The sequence below is a fragment of the Pezoporus flaviventris genome, unplaced genomic scaffold (assembly GCF_033815535.1).
Source record: "Pezoporus flaviventris isolate CSIRO_AGI_PZ_B2104156 unplaced genomic scaffold, CSIRO_AGI_Pfla_v1 ptg000001l, whole genome shotgun sequence".
Lineage (NCBI taxonomy): Eukaryota > Metazoa > Chordata > Aves > Psittaciformes > Psittacidae > Pezoporus > Pezoporus flaviventris.
The window spans coordinates 36569856-36597500 of record NW_026892549.1 but is presented as its reverse complement, the minus strand read 5'-3'; the positions used below and the strand labels follow the sequence as shown (position 1 = coordinate 36597500).

General features: G+C 38.3%; 1 long non-coding RNA gene across 1 annotated transcript in view; it reads right to left on the bottom strand.

Annotated features, from left to right (window-relative positions):
* The window catches only part of LOC133265989 (uncharacterized), a 48180-nt gene that overhangs the window by 7193 nt on the left and 13342 nt on the right, over positions 1-27645 (bottom strand). The window contains exon 2 of the long non-coding RNA XR_009742224.1: positions 4376-4540. This is a non-coding gene — a long non-coding RNA (uncharacterized LOC133265989). The remainder of the gene's footprint in view (positions 1-4375; positions 4541-27645) is intronic.

Sequence of the window (27645 nt, the reverse complement as noted above, 5' to 3'; positions counted from 1 at the left end):
CTCTTGCTTCAAGACCATTTCTTTTACACAATTGAAAAAAGCTCCACCCTTTCAAAACTACAGAAAATGTAGAGCATCTTACTGTATTTGTGCATTCATGGAAAAGAAAATGCTACTTTCATACCAGGTATTCCCATATAGGAAATGCTGTGGGGCAGGGGTGGCTTGGTTGAATGGTTGGTTTTCATAATCAGGAAAATGAAACAAAACCATGTAATTTAACCAGTCAGTTGGAACTATCTCTATATAGCTCAAATGACTCCAAATAGTCTGAGAGAATTTTTATCGATCAGTTCCTCTATTTAAAAAATAACATGTGTGAGGCAATCATAACCAGTTTATGGATATTTTGTTAGTAGAAGAAGAAACCATATTCAGTGGATAAATTATGCATTACAAATTATTCCCCCAGGATCCAATTCAGAATGCTATTATATTACAAAATTCTGGACTGTATTTATACCTTTGTTTGGCTGATCAGCAGACAGACACATCACAACACATTGTGTGTAAGCACTCTTCTTAGGGCTTTTCCAGTATAAGTTCAATGGTTAGTAGCTGCTCTTTCATGATGTGCTTCCAGCCAACCTGCTACAACCTACTTTTCCTCAAGAAAGGTGACTTTTTTCATAATGCATAAGGCATAAAGAATTTTGTGGCTTACTTCTGGACTCAAGAGGGAGATTATGCCGGCTGCCCATATCTAAAGTCTGTGCTCAAGTGCATAGGTCAGGGAATTCTCCGTCCAAGAGCTAATACAGCTTGCTGTTCCTTCTGAGATTTCAGGTTTAGGAACACAGTTTTTTCAATGTGATTCTATGGCCATAGAAAGAAATTGGCCCTTTATACCACATTTGAAAAATAGCATCCTTTGTCTACCTGTTAAATTGTAATAGGAATATATAGTGAAGTGCTCAGCTTGTCCTTTTTCTAGATCTATATCCTCTAGGGCATTGAACTGAAGTTACTTGTGTCTCAGATCAAAGTCATTTCACTTAGAAACTCAGGTTGAGCTTGAAGGCACAGTCTCTTAAGTGAAGGTCAATGGTTTATCCATTACTGCACCCAACCCCAAATTATTTTTGCAATTAGTAATATTTATATCTGTTTTTATAGTGTAAAAGAATAAAGGATAGTCAGCATTTTCAAGAAATACAAGTTAAAGGTGTCCTATCATTTAAAATGATATATCATGTTAGAAAGGAAACTTAAAAGCTGGCATATGCAATCTAAAATTAAATACAGATTTTGAATTTCAGGCTGTGAAGCTAAAAAGATCAAAGGAAACTCTTTACAGTTCTTTGGAATTTGGTATTATACTTCCCGGGAGGTCATTTACTCCCATAATTTAGTCTGACTTATTTTGGCTTCAGTTCCATTAAAAGTATGTAGCAAAAAGAGTGCCTTTTTTAACTTTAATTTTTAACTGCAACCTGTCAGTTAAAGGAAAAAAAAAAGAAAAAAGACTGTCTGGAAGAGGATGATCTACAGAAGCACTAATAGCTTTCAAATCTTTTTACTTTTTGAGCCTGATATGGCTAAAAACTTATCTGAAAAGATTGTATTTTAACCCTTTTGACTGTTCCTGGACATAATGTGTGCTTTTATTTAAAGAAAAGTTACTCACTGTCCTTGAACATATTCTGTCATTTCCCCAATAACATCTCCCTTTACTGCAATGCCTTGCCTTGTTGGACAAAATAATAGGAGGACCCCAAGTTTAAGGTTCTTATAGGCAAACATCAAAAGCATGCTTGTTAAAAGTCAGAGAAGTATCCAGAAGTTTACCTACTGTCTGGAGAAACCCAAGAATGAGCAGATACCTGCTGGGATATGAAGGCAGCACTGATGGAGCTTAACAGACTAAATTGTAGTCTTACTTCACTGCATTTTGTGAGCAAGAAATCAAGAGTGGTTTCAAAAGGATGAGAAAAATTTAAAAGAGCTTTTGCCTTTCAGAAAAGATGTGATATATTCCTGAGGTCATTATTTATTTTATCTATAGCAGTTTCCACAAACAGGACCTAAAAAAAAATTAATAAATAAGAGATGTAGGTACTTTTTCTTCTAAGACTACCTTAAAGCCACCTGGTGGGTGCAGCAGAGGTGGTAATGTAATGCTCTTTACTGAAATAGAAAGTCATCTTCCCTCATCAACACTCCTCTTTTTCCCAGTGGGGAATGAGAAGAGGCAGTACAACAGCTCAACTTTCCATCTTCAAGAGGTTGGCCTTGGCCAGGTTTAAGGCTGGGGAAATGGAGCAGATAGATCCATTCTATGAAAGGACTTTCCTCCTGCTTGACATTCAGGCTTTCATCTGATCCTGAGGAAAGTCCCAGCAAAATCACCCAAGAGCTGCATGATCTCATTCTTTTGTTATACTGTAAGATGTATTTGCAGAAGCACTCTTGGGGACAATTCAACCTTAGGAGTTGCATTCAGTGCTACAGTATGTTTTTATACATATATATATGTATATTGTTTTGCTTCTGGTTTTGACCACATCATTTAATTATTTTGTCATCTTACACCACAGCAGGTATTTTGTACCTAGTTCAGCAGGATGCACACAGCTGATGGTGACTCTTATTTGTTCACCCCTTCTCTCCTTGAGGCTTTCATTTACTCTCTAAATTGCTATGACTAGAAGTTTTTGAGTGGTGTTTTTCTTTTTACCTTCTCTGTAATGCAATAGGGTAAACAAAACTACAAGAACAACAGTAGTCTTGGACCATAAAGGATGTGATAGACTGGCCTTCTCTCTGGCTCTTGGGAAAACTGGGGCTCTTGCTGTACCATTACAGTAGACTAATGATAGTCTAGTGTATACTAATAATTTCCCAGCAAGATATGTGCTTGAAAATATCTTCCTGTTCCTGTATGATTAATGCTTCTGAAAACATAACTGTTTCAATCTGACAGAACCAAATGGATTAAAAATGTTACAAATGCTTTTTTGCAGTAAAAAAGAGTAGTGGCAGCAGAGAGGTTAATTCTCCTCTTTTCAAGCAGGTATCTTCGTAGAAGAGAAGTGATTAAAAGAGTTTCTCTTTTGGTATAAAAGTGTTTTTCTAATCTTGTTGAAGTGCCTAAAATGTGTTTGAAGAGCCAGATAAAAGCATGGACTTCTTTTTTAATGAGTTACCTGTTATATGTTCCAGTGTTTATTTTGTTCTGTCACTGAAACACATTTTCTTAAAATGTCTCTTTCCTCACCACAGTCAATAGGTAATAATGATGCAAGACATTTAGGATGAATTTCAACATTAGGTACAAAAGAATAACTCTCTCCCAAAATTATACGACTGCACAGACAAAGCCAGAAACAGGGTGCCCATTTAAAAAAAAATGCTGAAATATTGAGCATATCTTAATTTCTCAGGGTCATTTGGAACAACATCAGAATTTTTGTTTCAATTTCTCAGCAAGTTACCTACTAGACTTCGGGTATCCAAAAAAAATGTACCCCATTCCTGACAGCTGTGGTATCCAAAATGATTCTGCTGATCTTCTAATGCTAAGAAACTGATCCCAAATACTTCTTTTGGTTATTCTTTCCTTCTTTCTTTACTTTCCTTTTCATTTTTCCTCCTTTCTTTTCTTTTTTTTTATTATGTGGGTTAAATTATTTTTTTCTTTCTTTATCTAATATTCATGCCTGGTAGAAAACTTCACATTAGAAAACCTTATAACTTAGTTTAAACCATGGATGATAGAATCCCCCCATTTCATTCTAGATGGAAGAAAAAGCCTCTCTATAGTCAAGGAAACCTCAAGCTAAAAAGACTAACATTGTACCATGCTGCAAATGTTCTCTGCTGGCATTAGATCCTTCAGTGGAAAATTAGGTGCAGACCTAGGTTGTTTATTGAACCAAAGGCATACATGTGCTAAAGACAGCTCTCTGTTCTTCACAAAGGTATCGACTGCTTCTATCATCATAGGATTCCCCACTATTCTTTACCACTGGGGAAGGAATAGATCCAAAGCAGAGAAAGAAAAGGTGTCTGAGCACATGCAGAACTTCCCTGAACAGCAGTGGCTTTTTGTGCTGCTACCATGTATTTAAAAAACTATTACAACTGAAAAAAAACCCCAAAGGCAGAGTTGATATATGCAAAAGGAGACTTTCCCTGTGATCTCTGATTACCCGGTTCTCCACAGAGCAGCCATGTCTGCAATGTCCTGCCTACATCTGGACATCTAAATGGGTTGACCTTCATGGAGCACACAATAGATTCATGGGTTAAAATGGCCAAAAGGAAATTTCACTGCAGCATGGAATTTGGTTGACTTGAAAATAAATTAGATGGTGTAGCATGTTAGCAAAAGTTCTGATTGTACCTGCTCAGCATAGAAATAGTTAGGCCTTACCTTAACTCTGCTCTTCTCAGCAATTGAGATTCTCCATGTTAAATATTTCTTTTTTTTACTGTTCCTCTGTCCTCTTCATCTAAACCCAGCTGCCCTCTCTTTCCCCAGAAATTGCAAGAGTTGGAAGGCGCAGCAGTCCAGCTTCAGTATCCATTGAGATCAAACCTAAAGAAATGGACCCATCTCTATTCAAAATGAATTTCCTTTATACAAAAAACACAAAGGAAACTGAAGCTACATTTCTAAATACTGAAAAGCAAAGAATAAAAGATGACTTTTCCCTTAAAGTGTTCTATGTCAACGTCATTTAGTGCTTTGGCAAATCCCAGGATATTCTAGGACTAGTTTAGGGTAGCAAGCCATGCACATACCTTTTCATTAGCCTCTTATTTTCAAACAGAGGCCTGCAGAAATTCCAGTGCTCTGAACCCTCACAGGGGGATGGAGCAAACAGAAAAGATCTTGTTAAAAATGTCCTTCTCCAAAGACTATTTTCCCTCTTCTTTTTAAAATACTGTTCTCTGGGAAAAGAGAAACCAGGTTTAGCTGAATGTGTCCTCACCATGCCAACTTCCAGTATTTTGCTGCGTTTGTCAGTGCCACCAGTCAGTTGTGGCATTGATTCCTATTTGTCTCTGAGTAAGGAAGCTGAAATTCTAGATGAAATGACTTGTGTACATGGATAGATTTCATGAGATGAGACTCTCTATGTGCTGAGGCTTCTACTCTTCCTGTGTAAACCCATGATTAAGTATCATTACTATTTAGTTACACAGAGGCAGTGCTTACGTAAGGCTAGTGTTTTGTTCTCATGTGCTGCTTTCTGTCACTCATCCATCAACCTGGAATCTTTAATTTAACATTAGAAGTAACTTGAATATACTTTTATCATCCCCAGCAACCCCTCACTGCTTTGCAACATATAGTCTTTCCAAGCATCTCTGCAAACTGATTTTTCCCTCTTTTGTTTTATTTCTTCATTAAAACAGCCTTTTTTAATCCTTTCTTTTCTGCCTTAGAAAGAGGTTTGTTTTTTTTTTTTCTCTCAGAGTTTTTTCTTTTCAACCTTTCCTTACCTCCTTCTCCCTGTGGTAAACTTAAACATACCTTAAACTTCTCAAGGTGGACCTTCAGACCATGGGATAATAACAGTAACAACAACAACAATGACAACAACAATAATAACAATAATAATAATAAAGATAATGATAATCATTTGGAACTCTATGTGAATGATTTTATACAGAACTTACAAGCAAATAATAGAGTGATATTGTGATCGTAACATTATGCAAGGAAAGTGACATAATTTAAGTCAATCAACAAGGGTTAATGAAACCTAGATCTCATCAGAATAACTTGATATCTTTTGATGAAAACTTTAGGATGTTATACATGTATCAGGAAAAATGACAGGTTTTATGTGAAGTGCTTTGATTTGATATCACGCAGCATTTTATTACAAAACCTGAATATTACAAAATCAATATGGTACATATTAAATGGGCTAAATGTGATGTTGGTCTCAAAATATATTTGGATCATAGAATCATAGAATAGTTAGGGTTGGAAAGGACCTTAAGATCATCACGTTCCATCCCCCATGCCATGGGCAGGGACACCTCACACTAAACCATCTCACCCAAGGCTTTGTCCAACCTGGTCTTGAACACTGCCAGGGATGGAGCGTTCACAACCTCCCTGGGCAACCCATTCCAGTGCCTCACCACACTCACAGGAAAGAATTTCCTCCTTATGTCCAATCTAAACTGCCCCTGTTTAAGTTTTAACCAGTTATTCCTTGTCCTGTCACTACAGTCCCTAATGAAGAGTCCCTCCCCAGCATCCCTATGGCACCCCTTCAGATAGATACTGGAAGGCTGCTATGAGGTCTCCACGCAGCCTTCTCTTCTCCAGGCTGAACAGCTCCAACTTTCTCAGCCTGTCTCCAGTCCCTGATCATCCTCATGGCCCTCCTCTGGACTTGTTCCAACAGTTCCATGTCCTTTTTATGTTGAGCACACCAGAACTGCACACAATACTCCAGGTGAGGTCTCACAAGAGCAGAGTAAAGGGGCAGGATCACCTCCTTCAACCTGCTGGTCATGCTCTTTTTGATGCAGCCCAGGATACAGTTGGCTTTCTGGGCTGCAAGTGCACCCTGAATCCAGCTCATGTTCATTTTCTCATCAACCAACACCCCCAAGTCCTTCTCCGCAGGGCTGCTCTGAATCTCTCCTTTGCCCAACCTGTAGCTGTGCCTGGGATTGCTCTGCCCCAGGTGTAGAACCTTGCACTTAAACTTCATGAGGTTGGCATCAGCCCACCTCACAAGCATGTCGAGGTCCCTCTGGATGGCATTCCTTCCCTCCAGCGTATCAACCAAACCACAAAGCTCATCATCCTCTGAGCATGTACATTTCTAGTGTGCTGTTAGTCTTACTATATTTGGTATCTTAATTCATGGTGTGGAAGAAAAGAGTCACAACAAATTGTGATAAACACTAAGTGTGAATAGAGGACATGCATAAAAGATGAAGGAATAAGAAAAACTGTTGCAGGACACTTTGGGCACAATGAAGTTGGGAAGAATCAAACTATGCATTTTGGTGAAGGTAAGATCATATAACGAGTAAGAAAAAGGTTGTGCATGGGCATTTAAAGGAGACTGCATTTGTCCTAGAAAACAATTATACTGAAAGGGTTGGGATGTGAAGAATGGTTCTGTGTAAAATTTCAGTGTGATCATGAAGCCAAAAGGTCCTATCTTACCCCTAGTGAGGAAAAAGGGATTTTAAGTAGGAATCTCTATTGCCTCTGTGGTGAGATGACCTCTTCTGAAATACTGTTTCTTATTCCAGAAGCCAGACTTGTAGAGAAGTAGAACAATAAAGAGGAGTCTTAGAAGAGACAGGAGTATATTAAAGGCCAAATAATCTACTGTGTATTGAGAAACTCCAAAAGCACTGCCTACCAATTTATCAAAGTAAAAATTAAAGGCTGATTTAACTGGATTCTATAAGCATGTATGCAAATAAGAAATGTGATAACACATGCCTCTTCAGTCTAATTAATGAAAACAGCACAATTTTCAGTGAATCCAAAGGATCTCATAAACTCTGATTTAAAAAAGGTATAAATTTGTCCTGGTAAGGGTTGTTAATTATTGAAAAAAATTATGTAGACGTGTGGTAGTTTCTCCATCACTGAAAATTTAAGCATTAGAGCTGGATGTTTTTTTCCTGAAAGGATGAACAAGACTGAATTCAAAGAAATCCTGTGGTATACAGGAGGTCAGACAAGTTGTTTAGATGTTCCCTTCTGTTTTCACAGTCAATGAATCTAAGCAGGTACTGGTTCAAAGAATTTATCGTCTTGTCTTCTATGGGATTACTCATATACTTTAAGTTGAACAGGTATTTAAGTGGTTTGCTGGATCAGAGCCAAACAGAGCTGGTATCATGCCATTTCAGTACTCCTTTTACAGCTGTGGCAGAACAGGACTTGAGGCTGGTATACTACCAGTGGTCACACTACTCCAAGTAATTGGCTTAGAAAACAGTATAGATTAAATGGTACAACCAGGAGTAATTTTGAAAGGCAGTCCTGTATTGTGGAACTACTAATAACAGCTGTTTGGTGGTGCACAGAAGAGGTTTCTGGAGACTTATCAAATTATTAGTCCAGGATGTCCTGATATAAAAGAAACAATTTTGCAGGGAGATGCTACACTGAGGTGGGAATTATCTTCAAATAAACTGTATACACAGTAGAAGACTGTCCTAATCACTTTCTTAACTGATGCAACTAGAGTAGTATTACATGGTTATGCAGGAAAGATCTTAGTAACATATACTAGTGATTGTGGCTTGCTTTCTCTTCTGAGCTTTCTCAATTCCCTACCCTATGCTATAACAATTTAATAATCTGATTTATGTGCAGAGATGTAGGATTATGTCTAGGCAAAGGATGCCTGAGAATTTTACACAGTTCATCTGGCTTTCATGCTTACCAGATCAAAATTAAATTTTCAAAGGAAGAGCTGGATGGAAAGGATCTACTAAAAGACTTATCATCTTACTGTACCAAGTTATTGTCCTTTTATCTGACATTTTTTTTGCTGCTTATCTTTCTCTATACTCACCATTCTGTTGTCTGGTAAATGCTTTCTTTTTTGTATATCTCCTCAGACTTCTCCATCTATCTACTGTTGTTCTGCTAATATGCTAATAGAGAAGATCTGGTCCCCATAATCTGCAGCTTTTGTACTACAGCTTACTGTCTGCTACGTGTTTTATTTGGTTAGATGGCCTCAAACTATAGGATACATACGATAGTATACAAGATACATCAAAGTGTTATGTTAATACTGTGTGAAAAGCTAAATGCTTTCTCCTCCTCCTGTCAGCACCATTTCTATTGACAGTAGTAGCTAAGTGAAGTAGGTCTGAAAATTGCGTTTGGAACTGCTACAGTTCCATCTTTTCCAAAATTTCTCAAAATATATTTGGGATGTGCAGCTTCCATTCAAAATGAAGACGAATACTCTAAGGTATGGCTTGGCCAAAATGCTAACCTCATGAAATGATGCCAGACCACATTAACTCTGAGGTATTGCTCAGTACGTCAGGAAAACCCCAGCCAACAGGATCAGGTTTACTGAACTTGCTATTGACTCCCTGAGTTACATTCTGTGCCTGTGGTTGCTCCAGGTGAAGTAAAGGAGCTGGAAATGTGGAGACCAGAAAGACTCTTAAGCAAGTGAGAGAATATTTGGTGAACATTTAGGCTATCTTCTTCAAAAGATGCCTCATGCACTATCTCAGTACACTCAGGGTGGCGTTCTGGGGTAGAGGAAGGTTTGCTCTAACGACGCTGCCTTTATACAACTGCTCAGAGAGCCATAGCAAGCCAGCCTGTCACAGGGCAGTCCTGTTCAGAATCACCCAGGGCAGGGGGTTCAGAGCTGAAAGATCAGCAATAACTGCCTTTAGAAAGTTCCTATCTCTTTCAAATACTCTGTCAAGCAGAGCTTTACAGAACACAGAGATTCATGCTTTTAAAGTGGCCACAAATACTTGTGTATATCCCACTCCTAAGAAGGGAGCTATGAAACCTTTGGGGTTTGTTGTTTGTATTTAAAAGCCCTCAAGAACCTTCTTTGGTAGGTCTGTATGTACACGCAATTATGCATGCACTAAATGCTAAATGAAAACAAACGTTTTAATGTTAATTACGCTGCAAAGTCACCAGACTGTGATCATGCACAGCACCACTATTGCCGCCCAGTTAGATATCCCACTTTCATGCAAACAGAACCAAATTGAATTACATAAAAAGAAGCTACATACTGACTCCCAGCAGTATGTTTTGACAAAACACTTTGTCTACTTACATGATTTCAGATGCTGTAGTCAAAAGCCTTGACTGCAAATAATGGGTTCATAAAACCTATCTTTAAAATTTTACCTGACAGTAATGCTGTGCAAATATCTGCACTTCTAGTTCACCTTCTCCACTTGTTTACATCAGGATTTTAATAGAGTGGCTGTCACAGAACAACAGCTAAAGGCCACTGTTTGATAAGTTGCTATAAAAATAGACTGTTTAAAATGAGAATTTCCCTCCTGCCATCACAAAAAGATGGTGGTTAGGAAAATATTGAAGAGAGACAATTTCTAAGAGGACTGCAATAAAGTCTTTTCAAGTTCAGTGACATTCTAACCAGCAATGACTTTGTAAGAAACTACATTTCCCATCTGTCTTCAGTTTTAGCAAGAAATGACAAAAATACACGCAAAAGAGATAAAGGAAAAGTCAGGAGATAGATAGATAGATAGCTAGTTAGCTAGATATTTCATTTTTTGATTGGCTCAGTCTCTCTATACAATATCTGAAGAATAAATGGACTACATCTCCTTAACCACCTGAAGAAAGAAATTAATCAGGAAAGCCTCCAAAGTTTACACACAGAGTGAAAAATAACCAAAGATCTTCCATCAGTGCCCTACCATTGAGATGCTGGCTTTCCCCACACAGAATGGCTGTGCAGAAGGTAAGTAGGTGCTGATGGCCCTACTTGACCTCCAGGCATGCACATCCAAGGCCCAACTGGCAAGAAGCCACCTTACACAGCAGCAAATCTATACTGAATTGCTGTCATCATGTAAGGTATGAGGTATGGGGAGGGAGTGTATTTTAGCCTCTCAGTTCTTTCCTGAGGAGAAGGCATGATTTGGAAGGAGGTTTACTGTGCTCTGGCACGAGGAGTGTGTAGCCACTGCTGTGCTCTTCTGTCATGATACAGAATTGTATATTTCTGAGTTTTGTCAAAAAGACAGTGACTCCCCATCATTTCTAACAGCTGTTTAAGCAGTACAGCTGAATCCTACCTGAATTCAGTATCATGCAGAGTAAGGTTTCTATGGAGCTATTTGTGAAGGAGAATTTCAGTCAGAAAGAGAGGGAGAGAGATGCAGAATAGCTTAATCTGTTAGGTTTGGTTTAATTTAATTTTATTTTGTGGCAAATACATCATTGCTGTCTGTTGGAGATCTTCAGTCTCAGTAGATTATTGCATAACCCAAAGCCTTGGAAACACAGTAAATAATACTGGTATGTTATATACACAATGCTCCCTCGTATTTTACCAGAGCTAGAAATATTTTTGACCACTTCATACCTATGAAACATGAAGTCGTTATATAGTGGGACAACATGCATTTGGGAGGGGTTGGTTTGTTTTTGTGAAGTTGGATTTGCTTTGGGTTTTTTTAGTATGGCCTGATTTACTGCTGTGTAACTTCTGAGGCAAAACTTCCACTTTGGATGAGCTTGTACCTCAGGACAGGTTCAATGACAGGACATTAGCTGTAGTCTGTGAGAGCAGATAAGAGACTGCTAAAGCCCATTCTGCCTACTTCTACTTGTGTTCACACCCATTTTTCTGACTCCTATGCCAGTATTACAAAAGAAATCTTTTTCTACTTATTCAGGGCTCATTTTATAAATCATTCATATTCATCCATTGATCCAAATGCCTCTTCCAGATGAGAGAATTGGGCTTACCCTCAGGCCTAATACAGCAAATGTCCTGTATGGGTCTCTAGAGCTACAACGCTAATAGCCGTAACAGCAGGACTTCACTACAAATCTCTGGAGTTCCCACTGAAATCAGAGCCTTAATGAGCACATACAAATCTAAGCCAGAGAATGGTACCTCCTCAAAAAAAAAAAAGTTGACCTAGAGACTGCCCAGGTGCGACTACAGGGGGAAGAATACTGAATACTTTAAATTCTGCTAAATCATTTGGAAAAATAATTATGATTATTTAATGAAGAGTGAATTTTATAAAACACTAAGGGACTTCCATCATGCAGAGGGGGCTGTGAAACAGGTTTAGGAGGATTGAGGTGAGTAAAATTAGGCAACTATCCAATTTTAGCTCTAACAAGTCAATATATGAGACTGCAAAGGCTTTAAATAGTTATTTACACCATCAAAAATAATAATAGCTTCATATCCTAGTGTTTGTCCATTCTCTCCTTTTGTTTTCTGTGAACCCACACAGTTATCGCAGGGGATTGGAGCCATGCTTTGGGAGGTACTGCCGCTGCAATACAAAGGGCACAGAACTGGTGTGAGCACCTGTGAAACTCATCTGTGCATTGGGCTTACAGCTGCAAGCCCCTTCCCCTCTCCATCTCCTGCTCCTGTGGGCTGCAGAATGTCTCCGTCAAGGAGACAGATACCTACATTAGACATTTACTCCTTTATCTTATTGTTACATAGTACTAACAGCACAGAATAACTTAACTTATTCCTTGCATTTCAAGAGCTGCTGGAGATATGCATTAGATGTTGTGCTCAGGCTATGCCCTCAAAATCTTTTTTACATACACTACAAGAATGCTTATAAATTGTCAGCATGGTTATTATTAAATAATTTGTACCTGTGCAATGACTTCCAGCAAAGACTTTAAAATGTTCTGGCATTAAGAGAAGCCTCTCAATGTTTTCTGAAGAAAGAGCTATGGGGAGATATTGCTGCCATTTGGGTTTCTCTTGTCTTGTCTGGTTCAATTCCCAGTCTTTTTCAAGTTTTTTATTATTATGATTATTCCTAATATTACTCTTATTGTAGTAAAAATACAAATGACTGGATTATTATTGAGACACTCTCTATTCTACCCCTGACTTTAAATGTCCCAGTGAAGAGTGTAAGTGTATAACTTTTTTGTCTTATTCGCAGTATGTAAACCATCTTCATGGAAAAGGGGATGTTAGGTATAGATCTGAAATATAGATCTTATTTTAATTCCTTCTTTTTTTTTTTTCCTATGAAAGTGCTTGTTTTAAAAGAAAGATGGCAAAGTATAGTGATACTCGAAGATACTGAGAAATCTACCCACGGGATACAGTATAGGAAGGGATTTAAGAGTACGGTCCCTGTGCTCTGACCATCAGTCAACAACTCCGCTTTTTATGGTAAGTTGTTTTTAAACCAAAAGTACCTAAGAGATGTGTAAGGAAAATTAAGATTGCATATTGATGGAAAAAATGTAAAATACTCTGAAATATAGGAGATAAGGTGATGGAAACTGACCCCAGTCACCTATTATTTGTGTAATTTTAATTACTCTCCCTTTAATTTAAGCAGCTGACACACACTTTCAGTGGTGTTCAGAAAGTTAATAGGGCAGCTGAGTAAGGATTTTAAGGTCATATTCTTGTCCTTTGATGCTTATTTTATTTATTAGCTGCTGCATTAATATCCTTATGATTACAGAAATGATTGTTTATGTATATAATGCATCTTACAATAGTATACACTGATGAATATCATATTATTTATCTTTTGATATGTCTTCTCATCCTTGATTCTTTAGCACTAAAGTCAGAAGAATACAACAAAATTTATATCAAGTTTCTTTATTCTTTACATGATTTCTTAATTATGGTATGTTGTCATCAGTTTGCTGACAGGAATTTTCTTATGTGCCACTTTTCCTTTGATTCCCTCTTTCCTGACTGAAATTAAAATATTGACAGAAATGATTTTGCATGAGCAGGGGAAAATTCAAAAAGGAATTTAAAGCAGAGGAGTTTCTACATTTATCACCTCTATATATACGCATGTCCCTGGTTTCCAGGTACATAAACAGTAATATGAGCAAAACTAGTGTGCTGTCTCATTCATGTCATGCATGTAGATAAATGATGACACTTGGCAGAAGTTGTTTGGTTTTTTTTTTAATACAACCAAACCACTATTTACATTGTAAAAATAGAAGAATTTGATTTTTCTGGGCCATTATATCTTCGGGGGGGGGGGGGGGAGGGCAGGAGGAGTAGGGATTGGTACACTACCAATGTGCATAGAGTCTGGCCTGCTCATTTTTATAGATTTTCCCCCATTTATTCGCCCCCTTCTCTATGAAGCTTTGTCCCTCTTGATCAGCGCAGGAAGGAGAGACAAACACGCAGCACGGAACTGGCTGGGGACCTGCCTGCAAGTCACAACAGTGGCTCTCAAAAATAAAGGTGGCCAAGAAAAGCATCCTCCAAACACCTGGCTGTCAAGCTGGAGATCCCAGAGGGGTTCTCCACGCAGAATGAGATGATGGTGATTTGGAGACAGTGCGGTTCTGGGACAGCCCTGCCAAGCCCTTAGCAGCAGGAACAGAGGGAGATGCCAAGCTGCTGCCCATGGCATTTGTCTTCTGGAGACATCTCTGCACATTTCTGCCACTCCAGGCAGGTACTGCTTACCCACTGCATGGCTGGGTGTGCGACCTGTAAGGGGGAAAATCCCTGCTCCTACCCCTCAGGCAGAGGCATGCATCATACAACGCCCTGCCTCTCACACTTGAGGTTGGTAATCAGAGTTTAAGGCAATGAGCACACTAACGAGGTGTGTCAGAAAACTTAAAGCTGGACTGATGACTGTTAAAATATTTCTCATCATTCCTTCTGTGTTTTCATGAACACTTTTTTCTGCATAGGCACAATTCACTGCTTTTCAATTTAGAGTTTATGATGTACCTTGTAAAACCTCCTCAGTTTTATAAACGACAGAGCATGTGTGATGTAGTGAAGCACGTCAGTAAGAGTCACTACACTACTGTTTTAAATTTGTTGCAGTGAATCGATTTCATAACGTTAACAAATCTTTTTACAGATCATCCTGAAATGTCTATTTGACTTAAAAAGCAAGGTTAGACATTGAACAATGGGTAATGACATCATGGTCAGCATTAGGATTTGGAGAATTATAGAGGTATGAGGGTAGTGTGTTTTCCTGCTGTCAATAAATGATGTAAATCCTAAATCAGACAATGTTGCAGTAATATGAAGACCCAGCAATCTAAAGATGGCATAAAAAATTTCAAGAGCAGGAAGTGGACAGGCTATGCTGAGTCAGAACTGCTTAGCACTTCACGTGCAGGGTGTGCATGTGTAGTCAAGGCAAATTTCAAATATGATGTGTTGTCATCCTTCTATATGTAGTTCCATAACTGTGAGAAAATTCAATCTTCAGTTTATCATACAAATAGCTAGACCTGTGGAAAAGCTTGTCATTTTAATCCCAGATGCTAATGCCCCTTATGTGAATATAGATTTCTCAATTAAACTAAAGCAATTTGATGAAGGAACAAGTCTCACAGGCACAAGTAAAGGTTTCAGTAACAACAGCCTCAGCTATTTGTTGCTGGAGAAGTGTGTTCCAGTGGAGGGTGCATGGCTGAGGCTTAAAGCTGTACATGCAGTCTTTGCTCAGATGCACTTGAAAATGTGAATGTTTCAGTGGGAAAGACACTTGGCTATTGAGAGTGCACCTTTACATCCTGTAGAGTTAAATGCTGAGGTCCCCTTGGAGCTAGCACAGCGATAAAGAGCTCTGATGCTTTTACTGGGATCTCCTTTCATGTACGTCTGTATCAACTTCTTTCTAAGAAATCTCCAGATCCACGAGCTATTTTAAGGGACAGGACAAAATGTGTGGCCAAAGAATAGGAATCATAAATGGGTGAAATGACCTCATGTTAGTACAACCCATGATGTAGCCTTATCTACTGACGGTGTTTTATATTTTTAACTCAGGATATTTATAAAAAGTCACCATCTCTATTGGCATTTGACAAAGGACACAGTTAAATGGACCTGGCATTTTCTTGTTCATGTTGTTGAGCTACTTGAATTAAGGTTCAAGCACCATATGATGCTGTGTATTTTATGGATTTAAAAAAGACCTAATTTCTGTGTAGGCAACAATATCTAACATTTTTTTCCTGAGAAGTTTGACTTTGTTCTTTTTTATAAATAAATAATATTTTTTTTTCCAACTCCTCAGCGATGACCTTAATTTTAGTGCGCTGTCTCACACAAGCATGTGCCTTGCTTGCACATCTTTGCAGATGCACTTTCCAGAATTTTTAGTTCCATTTTTACCTAAATTTTACCACATTTTTCCTCCCCCTTCTTTAAGTTTGTTCATTTTTAGTTTGTTCATAAATATTATTAACACACAGAGATTTGTTTCTTCTTTCTTTAGTTAATTAAAGACACTGTTGGATTTATCTTGTGCTACCACCAGGAGGGCACAACAAGTGAAATATTGTATTACTAGAGGGCTCATTCATTAGCATAAAATAATCAGTGCTTTTGAATTCTAACACTTCGATGTTTCAGGTGGGGTTTTTTGTCTGCAGCTAGGAAGCAGCAGCAGCAGCAGCAGCAGTGCAGGGATAAAGAAGGGAGAGACAGCAAGGGAGAGTTAAAAAGAAAGAGGGAGAGTGACACAGCTGTTAAAATTAGCAACTTTCCTTAAGAAAAAGCACAGGGAATTTGACAAAAAGGGAACTGCATGGGCTAATCTTGCCTGGAGGCATATCTAACTGGCACCTAGAACATAACATGGGAATAAGCTAAAGCAATTCCTTACTTTGCTACTAACAGATATTGAATGATTGCAAAATCATTCTTTCTACTACATTACTTTTCCCTTCTGGGGAAAAAAAAAAACAAAAACAAAGGAACTACCATATGGTCCTGACAAATATTTCTACAGATTCCACCTAATGTTTATCAATGCAAAGTAATGTTATTTTTCCAAAAGGAATGATTCCCTGTGATAACATACATAAATACATAAAGACACGTGCAGATATTTAATCATCAAACGTCAGAGAATACTGATTTCTTCAGAAGCCACTCACTGTTCCTCTTACTCCCCTGGGGTCACAGTCTGATTTGCCTTCATCCTGGGACACAGGTCTGTTGTTGGCCCAGACTTGGTGGAAGACTTTGGGTCACCTGTAGAGTGACTACATGCCTAGACATTATCTTGGACCTCCTTCAAACCCCTTTTTCCTAGGTATTTCTCCACCCTTTCTCTGAGCTTTTCATGATTGTATGAAAAATTAATAGGACTCTGAGATGTATTTTTTTCTCCCTAATTGCATCAGAGTGTAGGAAGGTGAAACAATGATATAATAGGGGAGGCTGAGACTTCATGCCCAAACCAGAGAAATCCACTTACAGAGGGGCCCTCTCTGTGTACAGACGTAGATGGTGTGACCTATTTGTGGGAGATTTTTTTCCATTTTTGGGAGAGACACCAGTAATTCATTCGTCCTTTCTGAGGAATAAAATAAGAACCCAGACACATTGATTATTAATCATTCATTTGGGGAGTCTCCTCCCTCTTGACCAATGACATAATCTTCTGTGAACGATATGTATACTGCAACTGACATTTGAAAAAAAAAGAATAATATCTGGTTATATTGTATGCATCTGCACTAATAAAAATAGTCATCTTTCAAAGCCTCCTTTTCAAAGTCTCACTGAACAGACTTCAATATCTCTATAGCATTTATTTTGACCTTCGCCTCTCTGATCTCCCTGCACTGGGGAACTGTACAGCAATGCAATATAATAGAAGCATACTTTATTAAAATACGCATTTAGGTTGCAATCCTCAGAAACTCCAAAGTTAGGTGTACAGGAAGCATTGCATCCTTTTGGAGGTTCAGCCTCTTTAGTCTTCACATAAAATACCAACTGTACATGTCACTCTGAAAGTCAGTTGTGTAATTATCTTCTAAACAAACAGCGCTGTTGATATGTTGTGTAATTGCAGTAACTCAACAGGTCATCCCAAACTGAGTCTATGCTTCTGCGTGTTTAAGATCCCTATTTTTGATATCACAGATAATTTAATGCTATCTGTTATGGTTACCAAGAGTTCTAGACAAAGATCAGTTACTCCTACTTGGAGATGAGTCACTATTTTAGCATGTCCTACTTCCAGATTAATTTTTTTTTTTTTTTTTGCTTTGGTTTGAATTGCTTTGAGAGAGAATGAGGACATATACCAGTAGCTACTTCAATTGTATAAATTGTGTTTTCTTTCATAAAAGACATCCAGATGCATACGGGCATTTGAGTAATTAAGAGACAGACGTTCATTATTGTTAGATTGTTTTATGTAGAGATTCTGTTTGGGTTTAACAATTCCAATGAAAAGCATCTGAGCTTACAGCAAGAAATTAGCTCATAAGAATTCAAGCTTTTGTAAAGATATTATCTACTGGCTACAGATCTTAGTATTGATGTTAAAAGTATAACATTTTACTTGTGTTCAAATGTGCCACAGAGCAGCCATGTTTGGGGCTGATGGAGCAACTGTGGAGGAAGGAAAATGGCCTAGTGAAAGATGAAAAGCACTAGGAAATAGAACACCTTTGAGCACTGGGAGGGCTCCATGCCCTTACTATGTATTTTCAGAAGTATGGTAACTGCAGGAATCACAATAGAAAGGGCTGCATTTTATTTTTAAAATAATATCCTTAAAATAATGCACTTACAGAAACTGTTTTAAAAGTATGCTCTTTGATGAGCAATAATCAAGTACTGTTACTTTAATCAGTGACTCCCTGCAGAAACAAATGCTGAAATGTATGAGGAAATATTAGTCTTGATGATTTTCCTTTAGAAAATATTACTAGTATAGTCATTTTAATTAAAAAAGAATTTAGCACCTTTGTATTTGTATTCCCAATGTCAAACTCTTTTGTTATCACACTTACGCCTCTGTTATTAATGTTAGCCATGGCTTACAAAAGAGGAAAAGCTAGTTATCAATGAATAATTCAGGCTCCATAACTGTCAGACCTCATTATTTTAAATAAGGCCTGGTAGTTCCAGTTGTAACTGGCTAATTGCATCATTTAAACTTAAAATGTTAGAATATTTCATATAATTAACAATTTAAAAAACTTTTAATACATTCAAAAGTACTGTAGTACATAGGGCAATTTGCTTTAAATCAGGCTGAGAGAACAGAGACATTCGAATTGTGATATGAGTCCTCAAACTGTTAAAATAAAAAGAAGAAAAACTGAGATGAAATTGATATATCCAGTAGTTAAAATGAAGCCTTATCGTTAGAGTGAAATTACACAAAACACTTGTAAAAGTGGAATTTGAAGAAATTAAAACACCTGAAACCAATGAACTAAGATGCAGTCTGTCACCTGACAAAGCTCTGTTGCGAGACAGTTCAAATGTTGTCAATGAAAATGTTTCTCAGCTCCAGTTTGTTTTCTAGCAGTAAACGTGTACTTCCTAAAGCAGCTACAAATAGTGAACTTAAAGAATAAAACATGGTGAACTTAAAGAAAACCCTGAACCTGTGTTTTTCCAAAAAGACCTAGAGAGCTATTTTCATTTCTTAATAATTTTAATTTGTGGTCATATATTTTTAACAGTATTTTCATTTGGTTTGTTTTATCTGATAATAATTCATCCATAATAATACAGACTTGATAAAGTGAGAAGGAAATACATTTTACATACACTTTTCTTCACAGTGTATGCCAAGCAGGAAGAGTTAAGGATCATTTATAAGCTAGACTAATTTTAAAATGCTGTTTTAATCTTTCTCTTCAGCTTCATTCTCAGATTGCTTCCAGCTGTTTATTATATGTATCCAGAAACTGTAAAGTAAAAGAGGTTAATATATACTTTTAAATGTGCCTATTAAAAAAGACAGTACAACTCAAGCCTGTCCTGAAAGCTATATGTATGCAGCACATTAAACTTACACAGTAAAGGAACATTATCCTCATTTTCCAGATGGGAAACTGAAGCTCAAGGTAAACTATATGCAATTTCTATAGTTACTCTCCCCCCTCATACTTCTGAAACAAAGCTAATTTATCTGGTACTCAGAGTCTGCCTTATAGCTTTAATGGGATGTTGTGAGAGAAAACATAGTAGAGCATCTAGGTTTAGTAAAAACAAAACCAGCTATATCTGCTGTCTCTGGAATCACTCTGGAATATTATTTTATTTAATTAAAAAAATGAAAAAACACTACAACGCCAGCTCTTATGTTGAAAGTATAAATTTCAGCCCACATATCCATTAAGCACACCATTAAGGCTCTGGAGGTTACACAGCAAGGGCTTGGATCTTACCCGATATGTAGCAGCCTTGCATTGCTGGGTATCTTGTAACAGCCACCCCTGCATTTCTGCATCATACTGGAGGTCATTACAAAATACATACAGAAACTGTGTGTGTTCTTGTGTTTGACAGCAGAATCAGTGTACCACACAGACTAGTTTCCCAGGTTTTCCCCATGCTAAAACTGAGCCATTTCTACTTGTACAAAACTCACATCCAGCAATAACTTGGTCTCCACAGAGATGCAGACTATCATATTCTCACATTCTTCTGAGATCTGTAAACTAAAAGCCCAGGTTTCTTGGGAGGTGTATCTCTAAAGAAGACAGACAACATCAGGCTGAGTTTTGAAAATCTTTGTTCAAGGCACATTTAAGGACCGTAAACATTATCTGCCCACCCCTCAATTCTAAGCTCCCCCTTCACAGGAGATTTGCACCCTGGGGCAGGAGTCAGCATGAGGTTTCTGCAGGCAGGTCAGTTAGATTTGAATTTTTCTATATTACCTGTATTTGGACTAGAAACATTATAAGCAAACTACCATAATTATAGGCTTGGAATGTCTGATTTTCCTGGTTGCTTTTTGGGTTTGTTTATTTCTTTTTTTTTTTTCTTATGATAACTGAAATTATGATGGTTCTCCTTTCTCAGAATGTAACAAAGTGATATCCCATAAAATGCTAAATAACTCTTGTACTTAATGCTTTCACTACCAAAAAGTAAATCCTGCAATACCTGCTATGGTCCCGTAATACATTGTAAAGAGGAAAGTAGAAGAGACTGAAGATGATGGATCACATGTGATCTGGATGCCTACAGTTGGTTGTAAACCTTTATTATACCCTGAATAAGTTTAAGATCATTAGCTCCAAAGCCCTAGTTTGTCCATAGTTAGACAGCTCTGTTTCTTCTTGTTGTTAAGACTAGTGCTCCTCACATAGAACTGTTTTATTTGGAGCTTGGCTCCAATGCCTCTATACAAATGCCTATGGTAGGGGGAATAAACAAGAGGAATTAGAGATGCATGTACGTCAACAGGGATATGATATTGGCATCATAGAAACATGTTAGGATGACTCCTATGACTGGAGTGTTGGAATGGAATGTTATAGGCTCTTTAGGAAAGACAGGCCTGGCAGGCGGGGAGGGGGAGTAGCCATTAGTGACAGGTTGGATAGCATGGAACTCTGTCTGGGGACAGGTGATGAGTCAACAGAGAGCTTGTGGGTTAGGGTCAAAGGGAGAAGTGTGATGGGGGACATTACTGCAGGGGTCTGCTACAGGCCACCCGATCAGGATGACTGTGGACGAAGCGCTCTCTAGACAGATAGGAGCAGCCTCACACTTGCAGGCCTTGTCCTCATGGGGGATTTCAATCACCCCGATGTCAGTTGGAGGGGTGGTATGGCCCAGTACAAGCAATCCAGGAGGTTCCTCAAGGGTGAAGAAGACAACTTCTTCCTGCAAGTGATAGAGAGGCTGACAAACATTTCGAGACAACGGATTTGTAGCAGGGATGAACTGGGAAATAATGGTACTCAGATGACAAATATTTCATTTCATAGTATATCCAATGACATAGGATAATATTCACAACTGTATAATGGCAAGGCAAAATAATCTAACAATACACAAACCATAAATTTGTAAGGCTCAATGAAAAGATCATTGAAATCATAATTTTGAAAATCATGATGTTAAAATGATATTTCTAGTTTAAATCCATACTGACACCACTCCATAGCCTAACCATGGTTTTTTCCCTGTATTATCTGATACCAATGGGATAAAGTCAAATAAAAATTAGTAAAACAAGTTGCATTTCAGAGGAAGAAAATATTTGCTCATCTTGTCTTGCAGTGTCTGGAGACTTCTGCAGTTGTTTACTGTGCTCATTTTTTGTAAGCTGTTGTCAGCTCAGCTGTCTGAACTATAGCTTCATTTTTAAATATGTTTCTCTGAAAAAATACCAACTAAGTCTCTGAATGTTTTATGTCTTGAGCCACATCAGATATCACAACAAAAAGGAGGCTTACTCTTGTCTGTCTTGAAATTACCCAGTGTTGGCTTCACCCTTGTCAAGGGCTGGCTCCCTGTACGGAAGCTGACAGTCAGGTTTAGGGTACGCTATATGTGTTTCATCAGTGAAAGGAATCAAGTTCCGTTTGTGTACAGAGCATGGCCTTCAAGTCAGTGATCTCACTGACAAAAAAAAATAAAAATAATAAAAGACATCTTTTTTTTTCTTTGGAGCTGTAGACACCTGGTTGAAAAATGCAGGGTAACTGGAGGCATATCATAAGTGGTAGGTGCAGATGCAGCGTGTAGAGGGTTTCTATTGCGCATATTCATTCTGAAGGGTCATTCAAAATGCCTCTCTGCAAAAAAGCCTGAATGTAAATAATGTCAACTGTCTATGAAAGCAGGTGATTCAGGTCACTGAGCAGTGTACATTGGTTAAATTATATTATTCCTTCAAATACTTAACATACATCTGATCTATTCACTTGTTAGAGTGAAGAGAAGCAAGGAGGAAAGAGGCTTGTTTTACTTTGCTTGTCTATAACATCTTCACTACGGAGAACCATTCACTGCTTTAGGAAAGAAAGCAAACAAATGGAGGCATGCAGTGCCATTGAATATTACAAAAATGTTTGGAAAGAAAGACTGCACATGATCTAGCCTAAGAGGGAGATCCGAAACCAAATGCAAATGCTGAGAAGATACTGAGATGCATGTGAGCATCATTGGAGAGCTATGAAAGAGTGAGGCAAGGTTTTACCACTGGATAAAAATATCACTAAATGTCTCAGCATTCTTACATCCATTCTTATTGCAAGTAAGAAGCAGACTGAGGGTGGTAGGGGATTGAGGATAAAAGCACAAAACCTCATTCTTTAAAGGGTGTATAACAGCTAGAAATTGAGTTTAATTTCAGGTTTTAAAAGTTCCCATTTCACGGTTTTGATTGAAATCAGGCAAAAGTTTTGCTCAAGTATCTTGAAAATCCCTTGTATTTTTTCTCCACAGTGACCAGCAATTACACTTGCACAACAGGGCCAAGGAGGCTTCTGATATTTCAACTATTGCCAGAGAGGAATGCGGTACAAGAGAACTCTTCCTCCTCCTTCTGTGCTTTGCATTTGACAATAAGACCCAATTGCAGCCTGTCCTGGGGGAGCAGGGATTGCGGGTTTAGCTCTGTTATGGTGTACACAGGGGAAACAGGTCCCCAAAGCCATGCTGACCCACCAATCAACAGAACCTTGTGAACCAGTCCAGGTTTTCTGTGGAAGAAGGCTTCCCTCATTACAGACAGCTGCTTGGGATATCAAGGTAGTGGAATTACTAGAAGTCAGTGTGGCATCTGTTATGTAACATGGCTGCTTAACAGCTTAGACATCCTATAATGAAATGTATTTCAGCATGGGAAGATGCTGTTATTCTGTTTTGGATGAAATTAGAGAGAACTCAGCTGTGGCTAAATACTTACTGCTTCTTACTGTGTTTTCAACAGAATACTTTTATATGTATGTGCATCTCACCTGTGAATATTCCTTCACACATATTTTAAGTAGGGAAACACTCAACAACAGATGCATTGAGGATGATTCTTCTGCCAATTACAATGCTGCCAGGAGTGCTATAGTTGAACTCTGAACATACAGCAGCGAGCTGAGGTAGAGAAAAATTTTTGACACAACCAGTCACAGCTGACATTTCTGTTCCTGATCCACTGAATCATCTGAATCCTGTAAGAACATTCATCATGGCAATAGTCTGAGACAGAGAAATAGTCTGAGCTTTCCTACAGAATCTATTCTTGACCCAATCTGCGATGTTAAGAAAGGGCTCTGATAGCTACATATATTCTCTTCACTCATAAATAATAGGGGTGCACCGTTTACTGGTCCTAGTCCTTGTGGTCACAGTGGGATTGTCACTGTTTTATTAGTTACTTTTGCACTTCCTGATGTTCCTGTAAAACAACATTCTGTTTCAGGAGATGCACCTGTCAAAGAAGCGGGGAGAAGGTGGATGGCATGATGAGTGGCTTCCAACACTTTGTTTATGTCTCCACAGGGTGGAAGTATTTTGTTAACTCTGCTCTCTCAATGTGGATCAGTCACTGCTGCCAACATAAATATTTTCAAATATTTCACTGAGAATTGCTGCAGAGCTACAGGAGTTTTTCTGCCTATATGACTGAGATTGTGTCTCCTTTGATTTCAACTTGATTTAATTTTGTAGAAGAGGAGGCAAATACAGGATGAGTGATAGTGCAGCCCTCCAACTTGCATTATTGATACTTCCAAAGTGTCCAGTTCAAATGGGGGCAGAATGTTAACAGAACTGAGAGTATCAGTCTAGTGGCTGAAGGACAAAAATAAACTGCCTTTTTGATCTTTTCTGGTCAACAAAAGCATGCTTTGCTTGCTCCAGAAGTCTTTCATGTGAGAGAAAATGGACAGAGATGAAAACCCACGTCTGATCTGATGCTTCAGCAAGCTGTATTTTCTTACACCCACAGGAGATGAAGATTTCTGGCCTTTCAGAATAATGGACAGAAGTAAAACAGAAGTCCCTTTCTGCGATGTAGAAAGTCGCTGAAAGTTTATTCTGTGTATAAAACATGCTGTATGTGCAGAGTTATCATCTTTAAATAACTGGCTTCCATTGAAATGAGATTGGTCAGGAAACTGGAGGCTCTGGGCATAAGCCAGACCCTTAGTTCTCCAAATGGATCACAGTGTGAGCTTTAAAAAAAATATTTACTACACATGTCATCAATTTTCTGGCAGATTTTGTTTGGAGAAGCTGGATCAGGCAGAGCTGGAAGCCTGATAGATTGCTTTAACCACTGACTTGGAGTACATACAGCTGAAACAGAGCAAGTAATTAAACATGATTTTTCAAATAAATTTTGTTTCTTATTTATTTCTGTATATAAAAATATTTGTGAGCAAATAATTAGTTCTATTAATTTACTAATTGCTCCAACTAACCCCACATATTCTTAGTGATTTTTTTATTACCTTAGAATGGAGGGGTCAGAAATAATTTGCTGAAGTATTTGTATTAAATACTTGTCCCTGTTTGCATGAGCATTTCTGTCATAATGAAGACAAGAATATGGGGCAATCTGTGGGGCTTTGGTATTTTCAGGAAATGGGAGCAGATTAGGAACAAGGAAGGGAAAATGAGAATTACGGGATTTTAGAAAAATAAACCTGAAAATTGCTCTTTTTTTTTTTTTCATGATAGAAAAGGAGGAGGGTTTTTTAACTGCAGTACATTTAGTTCTCTCATGTTTAGAACCCATGTAATGGTCTGTTGTTCTCCATTGGTCATTCAGGTAAGGGTCAAAGCCAAACCCTGCTGCTTCTGGGCTGGACTGCAGCATGGTGCAAAGTGAAGAGAAGGCAAGATAGAGTTTCATGACAGAGGCAATGGCCAACTAAAGTTTCTCTTCTGTGAGTTTTGCCTTTTTTCCATCCTGCTTGGCATTTCTCAGAGTGAGCTGTATTACAGATTAGTAGCCCATGGCAGTAGGCTGGAGAGATGAGATTTTAGTGCGATATGGTACACAGACAAGGGGGGTGGGGAGCAAAGAATATGTGTGAAAAATTGAAATGACAAGGTCACGTTGATAGCTTGGTTGTGGGAGCTACTGCAGTAGTTTGTGGCATTATGATTAGAGATGGGACAACTAGCATGAATGAGGCAAGAGCTGGTTTGAACCTTCATCCACCCACTCACCAGACCAAAAAGGAGCCCAAGGTAAGGCTAAAACACATCTAGCACTGGTTAGTTTGATTTCTCAGCTCTAATGTAGTGATCTTCAGCTTCTGATAATTTGGCTCAGAACAGAAAGCAGGAGTCTAGAAAAGTGTTCACGACACGCACCCAGTCTAAAATAATTTATCCTGGAAAACTTGATAAAGACAGTTTTATACCATTCCCAGTCTCCCATCTGTAACAAAGAGCTTCATATCCCTGTTAATAACCACCCTGTTAACAAAATGAAACCAAGTCTGAAAAGCTTTCAAATTTCAGCACAGGGATTTTTAATTATGAAGCCTTCAGTTGAGATGCCAAGCTTCTGTCAAAGGGTGCATATGAGAAAGTAGTCTGCACACAAGGACTTGCAGTGGGAACTGCACTGAAGTAAGCATACAATCCCTCTGTCAGCCGTTTCTCTCCTCTTTGGCTTTATCCTGTGGGAAGTATCTTTGCATTCCGATTCAGACTACAGGGGATTCTACGAAAGCCAAATTTCTGCACCGGCCGTGCTTATTCTGTAGTGTGCCACACTCCCCGTGGTGAGGGCTATTTTGTGCAACTTCTGTCTAACACAGACAGAATTCCTTCTTCTCACAAGGATTTCAGGAGAAAGCAAAGACAAAGTGCAAGAGCAAGTGCAGACAAGCGACACAGTTTACCTTGGACTCTCTATTTTGAAACACTTGCCAAGCCCACCAAAGTAATAAGTTGCAGTCTGGTCAAATAATAAAATCCATATCCAGCCTGTTTCTGAAAAGTGCAGTCAGCAGTGTAGAATTCCTTTCCTCCTTTTGCATTATAATGTCACTGCTTAGTTCTTAGTTATGGGTATTCAGCATAATACAGTGGGAACAGAAATATACAGGAATTCAGCATGTTTTGAAGTGGCTGTAGGAGTCAATAAAATAATGACCTATACGTGTATGGGAAACTTTTTTCTGACCATTTTCATCCTCAATGTGCTTTACAGACCTGAGAGCTGCATCTCTTTGAACTGTCAACGCAGAACAGAAAGCAGCTTCTCCAGCTGAAGCTGCAGGGAATGCTCTGCTACGTGGGGCCTATAAGCATAAGGATGGGGGAGTTGTCTCACCCATATCTCTTCCTCTGGATAAAGAGTTGCCTATTAACTTGCTTTTGCCTTTTTTTTTTTCTAATTAATTTTAATATTTTTTTTTTCCGTAGAAAATATATAGTAGCAAAAAAAGATAAAAGGTCTGCCAAAGACTCTTTTTCTCTCATCCCTTTACTTGCAGGTATTTGAACCTGACCTAGCAGTTGATGAAATCTACTTTATACAGGATGAAGAAAAAGATGGTGTAAACAGAAAAAGGAAAGGAAAGAGTCTTTCTTTTTCATATGTAAATTTTCTGTAATGAAAATAAAACCTGAAAATAATCTTGCCTGTGATTTCAAAACGTAGTTTATTATTTACCCCCTATTATTCTCTCAATGTTCTGGACTTCCACAGTCCAGGTGGGTCACTGCAATTGAAAGGACACTCTGAGACAGTGTTATCTTGACCAATTCTCAGCCTTTTCTGCAGATTGAATGATGGTTCTGAAAACCCAAAAGCCAATGCATAGCTTCAGAATGCCGTCTGTGTAAGGTGATGCCTGCAAACAGTATCCAATGAACTCCTTATTCAATGCTTTTTTTGACTCTGTGGTTATCGCAGCCTGATGTGTTATTGAAATAGATTTATTCACATGTTAAAATAAGATGCCTTATGTGGCTCTACCTATAACACATAGATACTGCTTTTTTTTTCAGGGAGTTTAGAGAAGGCATGATGTTGATGTTACTGAAGCTTGCGTCATAATCATCAACTGGACCTGGTGCCAAATAAACAAGATGGAGCTTTCAACCAGCAAACTGTATTTATTTTTGATATCTGTGACTTATTTGTCATCAATGTATCTCTTAATAGGACAAGGTAAGAAGAAAGACCTGCTCCCAGAGAAAAAAGAGAGCCATTAAGACCTCAGGCATTATTATTTGACCTAACAGC